The sequence below is a fragment of the Scleropages formosus genome, chromosome 12 (assembly GCF_900964775.1).
Source record: "Scleropages formosus chromosome 12, fSclFor1.1, whole genome shotgun sequence".
In the NCBI taxonomy this organism is placed as follows: Eukaryota; Metazoa; Chordata; class Actinopteri; order Osteoglossiformes; family Osteoglossidae; genus Scleropages; species Scleropages formosus.
The window spans coordinates 12052825-12064326 of record NC_041817.1 but is presented as its reverse complement, the minus strand read 5'-3'; positions in this window follow the sequence as shown (position 1 = coordinate 12064326).

Genomic DNA, 11502 nt, shown 5'->3' with positions numbered 1-11502 from the left:
GAAACGAGGCTTGTGAAAAGCTTTCTCTGGACAGCTGTCAAAGCAGGTCCTCCAGGCCTTTCGTGTGTTGCGAGGGCATGCTGCATTCTGTCAGGGAGAAGGAGGACGGCTGGGTGGGCGTTTATGTGTGCGTTTGCATATGTTGTTGTGTGCTTGAATTTGTGCGTATGTTTGCATAACATCAAATCCATGTCTATGGAATGTATGTCGGGAAGACACACCGTGCCTGGGTCGGTCTTGCTTAGGCGGAGCACGTAGGATGAAAGAAAATCTCTGAGACCTTATCAAAAACAGGAAAAAAGCCCTGGCACCTGTCTTCTCAAGATGCAGACTAGATACAGCTAAATATACTGAGATTTTGTTCAAGATGAGTAAACACATACAGGCCAGGTATTTGAAAAACTGGCTATTAATGATCAAAATATATCTAGATGTCCTTCAAATGGGGGGGGGGGGGGGGGGGGGGGGGGGGGGGGCACGGTGGCACAGTCTGCTGGGCCAGGCCCTGCTCTCTCTTGGGTCTAGGGTTCAAGTCCCACTTGGGGTTCCTTGCAACAGACTGGGGTCCTGTCCTGAGTTTTTAAAACATGGGTGCTCTTCCTACACTCTGGTGGCTTCTTTCTTTTAAAAATTTTGGAGCTCCAGACACAAACTAGATGGATTTAGATTTCAGGTACTTATGTACGAAAGAAGGATGCTAAAGAAAAATCTCGATTCCTTGCCATTCTCCAAACTTGAAGGTGTTCTGAAACCTTTCAGGGAAATGTAGAGAAAGTAAAATAGCTTAAAAATTGATTATTGAAGGACATCTAGATATATTTTGATCATGAATAGCCAGTTTTTCAAATACCTGGCCTGTATGTGTATAAAAATTGTAACAATAAACAGGATTCTTTATTTCTGGTGTGATTTTAAATGCTTTCTTGCTTTTATATTACCTGAAAGGTGAGTCCTTGGTTTGTTGTGACTAAGTAACAAAGCCACCAAATACACTGGTATCCAGTTGCTGCTAAAACATTTGTCCAGACTCACCAAACACACCCCTCCCCTGCACTGCATGGTTCCTACAGTGCATTTGAGTGTGACGGTAGAGTTGGAACGCACATTGGCATCATCACGTGTACCTCACCAAACAAACTAAACCAGCTGTTGCCAAAAACAGTGTATACTACTCAAAATCATTTCACACACTTGCAGATTCACCTCTTGTCCTTCTCAGGATTATGGTGGTCCAGAGTCTATCCTGAAGTGACTGGGTGCTGGGCTAGGAAGGATACACCCTCGATACCATTACACGGTAGCCTCACACTCCTGCTACAGGCGGTTTAGCCGCAAGTCAACCAGGAAACACCAGAGTACTCAGAGGAGCCCCACACATGCAAACTTGACACAGACAGAGCTGGATTCAAACCCACATCCAAACAGCCCAGGTTCTATGAGGCAGCAGTGCTACTACACCACCCCAAAATGTTTAATAACTTGTCATACAAATGATACAATATGGATACGAATTGCTATTTCTTCAAAGCTAGGCCTGTAGTCACAGTGATGTAAAGTTTTATTTAGTTAATACTGAGTACTGTATTTCTGTCAGGCTGTATGAATAATCAACTGGAGTAATTTTGCTAGATTCCCAATGGAATAATTTGATTAACTGGGTTCTTTGTCATAATAATGTACACACACACACACACAGACACTGGCAGAAACTGCTTGTCCTGAGCGGGGTCGCGCGGCTAGGGAACACTAGTCATCACCTTATAATAAAAGTAGGTAGAATGTACTTCACACATTTGTGCTTTTCTTAGTGGAATATGTTTTTCAATACTGTGTGCTGATGTATACAATATCACATATAGTGGATTGACCTCAAATCCACACACACACTGTCTGAAACCGCTTGTCCAGAACAGGGTTGTGGCGAACCGGAGCCTAACCTGGCAACACAAGGCGCAAGGCTGGAGGGGAAGGGACACACCCAGGATGCCAGTCTGTCGCAAGGCACCACAAGTAGGAATCGAACCTTAGACCCACCAGAGAGTGGGCACAGGCAAAACCCACCCCAACCCCCCATCCCCGCTGTCCCCCCGTCCCCCCGACCTCAAATATAGTACATATTTTTCATTTAGCAGATACTTTTCTCCAAAGTGACCTGCAATGATTTCTATTTAGTTTCTACCTGAAACCTTTATTCAGGATTACTTACAGTGCTAGATACACTAGCGTAAACTCCCTAAAAATTCATCCATCTATACAGCAGAACAATGTAACACACAAAGACATACACACACATTGTCTGAACCCGCTTGTCCCAAGCAGGGTCGCAGCGATCCGGAGCCTAACACAGGGCGCGAGGGGGAGGGGACATACCCAGGACAGGACGCCAGTCAAGGGGGACTTGAAATCCAGACCCACCGGAGAGCAGGACCAGGTCAAATCCGCCGCGCCACCGCACCCCCAACAAAGATGGCTACTATGGAAATTTTAGCGTCACCTGAAACATATGTCTTTGGACTGTGTCAGGAAACCCGAGTACCTGGAAATCTTGTGAATAATCATTAGGCTATATAAATTGTGCAATAAAATATAAAAAGCATGTACCCAATGAAAATAATTTATACAAGAATGTTTAAGTGTTAGTGTAATTTAAGTACAATAACTACATTGCATTTATCTGACACTTTTCTCCAAAGCAACTTATACATTAAGGGACTTGCACAACCAGATAATTTTACTGGAGGAATTTAGGACAAGTACCTTGCTTAAAGGTACTACAGCCAGAGGTAGGAATGAAACCCGCATCCTTTGGACCCAAAGGCAGCAACTGTAACTACTTCACTACCAGCTATCCCTAAGTTGGTACTAGTAGCATAGTGATCACCTCATCTTTGAATTCAAAGGTTGTGAGTTTGAATCCCACCTCTTGCTCTATTACCTATGAGTACAGTTTTTACCCTTAATTCACATTTACATTTATTCACTTAGCAGACACTTTTGTGCAAAGCGACGTACATCTCAGCAAAAGTACAATTTATGCATTACATTAAGAGAAAGAGGCATAGCTGCAGACATGTGACTCAAGTAAACCTAATTTGTTGCCTACCACTTGCTGCACCAAGGTTCATCGTTCAAGTAGATGCATAAAACACAGGATAGACAAATCCTGATACCCTCCGACCAATTTTTTTTTTTTTAAATTACATTATAAGACACACAAGCAAACAAAAACAATGCCGGAGTAGTGCCTGAATAAATGCTTTATCTGGTGATGCTCATGAAGTTATGGTGCATAAACATTTACACCGTACATGAGCTGGAGAGATCTTGGGTGAATTACCCTAGTTGAAGTTACCCAGCTATATAGATGGGTAAATCACTGAAAGTAGCTTAATTTTCTAAGTTGCCTAGGAGAAATATTTCAGCTAAATAAGTAAATGTAGTTGATCTCAGGGTTTTATGTGGTTTCTATGTTTTAATATGTTTACATTAAAGTGTTTCTTTTCATAAACAGGACCTTTAAAGGTAATGAAAAAATAACAAGATCCACCCATCCATTATCATTAACAACATGTCCAGTGCAGGATCACAGTGGTCCAGAGCCTATCCCAGAAGCACAGGGCACAAGACAGGGTACACCCTGAGTTGGGACAACAGGGCATCACACTGCACTTATATACATACTCATTCATCCACACATACACACACTGTGGGTAATTTAGAGTCCCAAAACAACCTGAAACACACTTCTTTCAACCATGGGAGGAAACAAGAGCAGTTTGAGGAAACCCATGTGAAAACAAGGAGAACATGTAAACTCCATGTGGACTGAGCCAGATTTTAACCTATGTCTGATCCCACAATTCAGGAGCTGTGAGACACCAGCACTACCTGTGAACCTGTGAACACCATGCTGCACCAATAATAGGAATACGTACAATTAAATACATAGTTTAAAATATATTTAATTGTAAGTTTTGTAGATGTATTTAATTTATGCAGTCTGTTTTATGTTTCACTAGGTGAGTTCTACACACATCTTTCACAAAGAAGACAGTTATGGTATGTTGATATAACTGCATGTGTCATCTATGAGCAGCTTCTGTTGAAATGGTCATGGTTTGTGGACCACTGGAGCGGAATATAATAGTCTGACCACTCTCAGTGTTGACGTTCGGCTACCTGTTATTACCAGCATGCCTCATTCCACGAAATATTGACTTACCCCTTGCAGTAACACACTGGTCAAATCATATTTCTACATCTCCACCTGTTGCTATCTCCATACACATATCAATTTCTCTTTCAAATCTCCATCTTCATACATGAGTCCCCTTAAGACAATTGTATTTTTTATTAATTTTTTTGTCAAAACCTAATTTACTTATAGCTGAATCTGTGGCACACTTTTACATACTGGTACTTGTATTGGTAAGTGTATATAGAGGGTGCGGAATGGTGAATCCTGGCAAGCTTCAGATGTACGACGATTTTAATAGGAATACTAGGTGTTATACTTACCCGCTATACACATAGCATGGAATTGGGTTCTCCTTAATGCAACATTCTTCTTGATATTTATTAACTTAAAAATCTGTGTACATCATCTGCTGTCACAACATATTGTAACTGTTGAGGTGTTCGGTTGTTCGCCGATGCTTCCAACACAAATGCCACGTTCGGCGAACAACCGAACACCTCAACCATCTACCCGAGCTACAAAGACCACCAATATTCTCTATGATCCTCATATTGTAACTGTTCTTTTTTGCTGCAGGTAAAGGGAAATGAAAAGGAGAGCAGGACAGGACATTGCTCAGTGATACAAGAAGGGAGTTTCAGAACAAATGAGATTGTTTATTTAGTGGTTAGTTTATAATGAAATGAAACATGAAGTAAAAAGCAGATGTTAAATTTTCAGTTCCGTTTATCTTGTCTGACTCAGAGTTGAATGAGGTATGAACATTTTTTAAAGTTTTAGAGTTCACACACTTTCTTGCAAACACGTAGGCCATGAGACTCCTCTTACTAACAGTGAACGGCATTTAAACCATCCTGTTTGAATTATATACTGTACAAGAGCTTCAGTCAACCAACCAACAAGTCAACCAGTTTCAAAAGTTTTATATCCTCTCAGCTATTGAAAGGAGGCAGAGAGCATAAAATGGAGTCAATTAACTCCAAAATAAAAGGATGTTTACTGTTATAACTCAGCACCAGTATCTCTTTCTAAGGTACAACAGCAGGATCTCTCCAAATTTCTTTAAGAGAAGTTGCAGATTTCTTAAGAGATCATGGGCTAAGTGAGTCCGGAAGAGGTGAGTTATAAGATCCTTTTAAAATGTGGACAGAGATTCAGCAGTTCTGAGTGAGAGGGGGAGGTCGTTCCACCACAACGGAGCTAGAACTGAGACCCTTCGTGCTTTACCTTTTGTGCGTGGGACCACCAAGCGGGCAGATGTGGAAGAGCGTAGGGGTCTGGTTGGGGTGTAGCAGTTCATCAAGTCTTGTAGATAGCTGGGAGCAGTTCTATTGATGCATTTATAGGCAATAACCAGGATTTTAAATTTGATCCAGGCAGCTATAGGAATCTGCTGTAGCACCCATAAGTGCAGGAGTGTGTTCAGTACTGTGGTGGCAAGTCAGCAGAAGATATAGTTCTCTGTATCAAAAATGTCAGCAAAAGAAGCTTTTAAATTCTTGTTTACAGGGAAAAAAATGCAGTTTGGATTTAAAATGTGAAAAATGTCATGCTTTAAAATAGTCATTGCTTGGATTCACTTATAATAACCAAAACTTCTTATTGGTGCATATGCATATTTTTTACATATTTCTTTGGTTAGCATTTTAGACTGCAATATGTTATTCCGGGGGGAACACAATGGCACAGTGACACAGCAGGCAGCGGTTCGCGTCCTGCTTGGGGTGCCTTGCGACAGACTGGCATCCTGGGTGTGTCCCTTCCCCTCCAGTCTTGCACCTTGTTTTGCCAGGTTAGGCTCTGGTTCACCACAACCCTGTTCTGGACAAGCAGTTTCAGACAGTGTGTGTGTGGATTTGAGGTCAATCCACTATATGTTATACACACACACACAAACATTTTCTGAACCGCTTGTCCCATACGGGGACACGGGGAACCGGAGCCCACCCGGCAACACAGGGCGTAAGGCCGGAGGGGGAGGGGACACACCCAGGACGGGACACCAGTCCGTCACAAGGCACCCCAAGAAGGACTTGAACCCCAGACCCACTGGAGAGCAGGACCCAGTCCAACCTACTGCACCACCACACCCCCTAGTATATGTTATATTGTATACATCAGCACACAGTATTGAAAAACATATTCCACTAAGAAAAGCACAAATGTGTGAAGTACATTCTACCTACTTTTATTATAAGGTGATGCAGAGGGTTGGAGAGAAAGACCTTAAACAGTGTAGATGTAGGCCTGCTTACCCTCATATAGAGGAAAGACAGGAACACCAGCAACGTCTGTTTGTTGACATTCTGCCTCACCTCTTCATTTTTCATTGTTTATTTTAGTTTCTATCATAGACAGCAGGTTGCCTCACTTTCTGGTGACAGCATAAAATTGTCATTACTTGAAGGACGTTTCCAAATTTGGCTCTGGAATTGCCCTCATGCACCCACATCCCAGCTCATGTGGTGATTGCAGAGGTCAGTCCATCGGGGGTAAGAGTGAAGCCCAAGGCCTTTCCGCACTTAAAAGTAAACGTCACACACCCCCACTGTCGCAAGAGTAGTTGTGTCAACACCCCTGTGCTAGACAGGCTGCTGACCAGCTGCTTCTTCCCACATGCTTCAGGAACAAGGCAACGGTTAGCTAAACAACTGGCACCTGAGTTGTTTCTGGAAGTCTATCAAGCTGTAGGTGACACACTTCTATGCAACAAGGGCTCCTCTGCCACTTGTTCAATTTGCATTTATACTTTACACATTTGTCACATTAAACGAGAGTTTTAATAATTAACACTACACCAGAAAATCTAGGCCCTTTTCCATGTTCTTTTACATTTACATTTATTCATTTAGTAGATGTTTTTCTCCAAAGCGATGCACATCTCAGAGGACAATACAAAGAGTGCATTAAATCAACAGAAGAAGAAATTTGGATGCAGACACATAATTATTCAGTACAGTCCATTTGTCACATACCACCATATGAATCAGTATGTATTACATGAGTAGCTGCATAAAGGCTTTCCCACTATTAACAAAAATTGTTAAAAATGATTAAACATAAACGTATGTTTATCCTGCACTTACAAGATCAGGGGAAAAGTGAGTCTGAAAGAGGTGAGTTCTGAGACCCTTCTTAAATGTAGAGAGATTCAGCAGTTCTGAGTGAGAGAGGGAGGTCATTGCACCATATTGGAGCCAGAATCAAAAACTGTTGTGCTTTTGATTTTTGACACCTTGTGTGTGGGACCACCAAGCGGGAAGAGGTGGAGGAGCGTAGCAGTCTGGTTGGGGTATAGTGAGTGATGAGGTCTTGCAGCTATTGGGAAGAACATCCGTTATTGGTTTTGTATGCCATAACCAGGGTCTTGAATTTGATCCTGATTTGATGGCAGCTATAGGAAGCCAGTGCAGAGAGACGAGGAGGAATACATGGTTTCAGCAGTCAAACACGTGTGCTATCTATGCTTTTTAATATTACTTCACTATTACTTGGTGGAGGGGGTGCGGTGGCGCAGTGGGTTGGACCGCAGTCCTGCTCTCCGGTGGGTCTGGGGTTCAAGTCCCGCTTGGGGTGCCTTGCGGCGGACTGGCGTCCCGTCCTGGGTGTGTCCCCTTCCCCCTCTGGCCTTACGCCCTGTGTTGCCGGGTAGGCTCCGGTTCCCCGTGACCCCGTAAGGGACAAGCGGTTCTGAAAGTGTGTGTATTACTTGGCGATTCAGAATCATAAAACCGATGTGCAAAATTTGAGGTAATAAACCTTATGAGCAGTTACTACAAATCATGCATGTATTTTTACAGTAAACAAAAGCTTTGTTTCCCAAAAATCAACATGTACACATATGGACAAAGAAGGAACAAACACATATCTGCTGGGACTTACACACAGTGCTGCTAACAATTGTAAACACAGGATTATTAACAGATGAATCATTTTAGGTACAAAGAGTACAACTGTAGCAGCTTTAAATTGATATTTAAAAGTATCTATAAAATAATTTGCACATTCCTTCTGCAGTAACAAATTGCCCAGGTCATTTCCTATTGCCATTCCCTGGCAGTACTTACCCTGGGTTTATGACCCCTTGTAAACACAGGGGCTCTGATGTGCCGACACTGGGGCCAGGACTGGGGTATGACGGGGTGGGGGAGCTTTTTAAGGGGGCATGAAAAGTTCCTGGTGCTTCCATGTGCTTCACTGTCCTCAGCTGTACAACTTGACTGGTCTCCTTCATCCCATTGCTATGTGCTGTCTATGGTTGTCATTATTCAGCACAACTAGAGCTTGTTAGCGTTGCCTTAAAACGAAAACTAAACATTCTGACACGGTGCCATTTGTTTGCAATTACACTGGATGTATTCTGCGATATTTGGCTGGTGGTTGGAGAATTTAGCAATAAAGTTTCAGCACCCACTGAGAATGTGCTGCCAAAGCTCTAGTAAACACCTAAAAAAAAAAAACCTGCTGAGAAAATAAATTGTGCAGTGGTGAAAATGGGCATCCATATCTGAGAGAACACTTCCTCCAAGGTCAGTGTTTACTCTGCATTTGCTGGAGGAAGCGGTAAATGGCAGCAGGGCTCAGGACACATGATACTGGCAAACAAGAGTGATGCAGTTCAGCTGGGGTCTTACGTTCACGTTACTTCATTTAGCAGACGCTCTTCTCCAAAGTGACTTCCAATGAACACTATGTAACGTTCTCAGCCCACACCTTATTGACCCAAGGTGACTTGCACTGCTAGATAGACTACTTACAATGGGTCACTCATCCATACATCAGCAAAACACACTTTCTCACTATAGGTGACTTAAAGTCACCAAGCCACCTGAAGATCATGTCTTTGGAGTGTGGGAAGAAAGCATGCAAACACCAGACAGACTGAGGAGGGATTGAACCCACATTCTCTCGCAAAACCCAGCTGTTGTGAGCAGCACTACTCGCTGTGCCATCCACAAATGCACAAAGCCTTTGAATCTCAATGCCTTAGAATGCCTACAGCCATCAAATATTGTTTAGTACAAGACAGTTCTTAACACTGACTCTTATAAGGTTTACATTCATTTAGCAGACACTTTTCTCCAAAGCAATTTACAATTATTTACCCATTTATGTAGCCGGGTAATTTTACCACACAAATTAGCGTTAAGTACTTTGCTCAAGGATACTACGGCCAGAGGTGGGATTCAAATCTGTGGGCCTTAAGGTCGCAGCTCCAACCATTAGGCCACAAGCATAGGGGTTAGAGCTGTTCTCAAGCAGTGATGTAACTCTTCTTAAAAGAACTGAAGACACAGTCTTGTGTCCAATGTAAAGACATACATGGCGAGTCAACAGAAATAAAAACACCACCTTTTTCATATACATTAATGCAGATTCACATGGCATTTTTTTTTTATCTAGTGTATGAATACAAATGACAACTTTTAGCAACACAGTAGCAACTTAAAATCTAAGGTTCAGTTGATCTGTCAGAGGAGCTAGATTAAATTCAATTAAAAGATTAAGCATGAGGATTGAGAGGCAGAGCATAGCTACTCTTTACATCAAAACAATTAAAGGCATGAATAGGTGGTAAATATTTGTAACTTTAACGTCTAAATGTAATGGAGAGTGATAACTATAATTGTCCATAATCTATTGCATTTAGACATTTTGGATTAGTAACTGCTGAACGTGGTGAATTTAGTTATCGGGTGTTTAGGTGAATGTTAAAACAGTTGGATTCATACATCAAATTTGTGTGTATGTCTCTATAAACGTCGATTCATGCAGCTTCGTCTTCTGACGAATTCTAACCGCTAATTCCGCCGTCGTTACGTCGCGCTACGTCTACGTATCGCGTGCCAGACGCTTTCTCACAGAATTTCCGCAGCTTTTAAAGTCCCACCTGCAGTGACGTCAGGCCCAGCTCTGGCTGCTTCGGTGCTGAGGGATTGCCCTCGGACTACCTTAAACGGCGGAGGCTGTTAGCCGAGAGCAGCTCCTGCGCGGCGCCAGTGGGGAATCTGAAAACAATGGGACTGAAGCGATCGACCGGCGGCGCCTGCGAACACGCATCTCCCATAATCATTATCATCCATCGCTCTGCCCTGCAGCGACGCTAACTGGCACCCGTATTTACATAGTGCACCTCCTCCGCTGTCTGGGACGGAGCTGTGCTGTAGCTGCATTCCGCGCGCAAGCCACGGAGAGCGTTTAAAAGAGCCAGTGGACTGTCGCGTCTTTCGTCTCACACACACGCTTTCCTCACTATAATATATATACCGCTCACGTTATGAAACTGTCTCTGCAATTATATACATATAATCACCTATAATAAGTATGATCCACTGTTGTTTCTTTAACCGAAAAACACTTAAATTCTAATCGATTTATTCAAAATTATATCTACAAGCACTATTTGTCTAATTCAGCAGTTCTGATTCAAATTAATTTAGTATCTGCAAAATAATTAAAATATAATATAGTTGTTTGCATCCTACTGTAAATACGGTTTCTTTAAGTAGGCTAGTATGATTGTTGTATGGTAAAACGAAAAAGGAACTTAAAAGTTTTACACTTTTCAAACCCTTCGCATCTGTCACGAACAACCACGATAATAAAAAGCTGTACAACGAGTACAGTGGACTTTGTAATGTGGCCCCGCGTGGGGGAGGAGAGGATTTCCCACAGGCTCCGGTTTGTCTTTGAGGGTGAAGGCCGTTCTGTTGACGAAATAATTAGGCTAATGAAGAGTGGCTCCGTCCTCCTGACATGGCCTGAGGGAGCCAAACAACCCCCCCCTCCTCCCCCGCGCACTCTTGTCATTCTGCACAAAACAGCACACAGGAAAGAGGAGTGGTGGAAGCGCATCCTCTGTACAAGTGCACGAATTAAACCTGCTCCTGGAACGCCAAGGTGACTTCACCCAAAAAAAAAAAAAAAAAGGTTTATAACACCATTTTCCACCAGGAGGAGGCAGTAGGATTTCCACAGGTTAAAAAAGATCAATTCAAGTGTGCGCTATTGTTTTTATTAATAGTTATAATAGCCAACGACACAATAATACGAGTGGGGATACTTTAGTTTAAACATTTCATCAATGACATATTCATTTTGGACGCATATACTGTAGTCATTTAATGTAAAGCCAACTCTGTATTTCTCTTATGCCTTTTTGTTCAGCGCTGTGTGACAGTGAGAAAAGCGCTCTATAAAAATAAACTGAATTGAATATTAGCAAAACTAATAGCCCTCATTAATCAATCCGTGTTCATTGTTTCAGGGTAGTATTTTATTAACCACACTGAAATACACGTTTT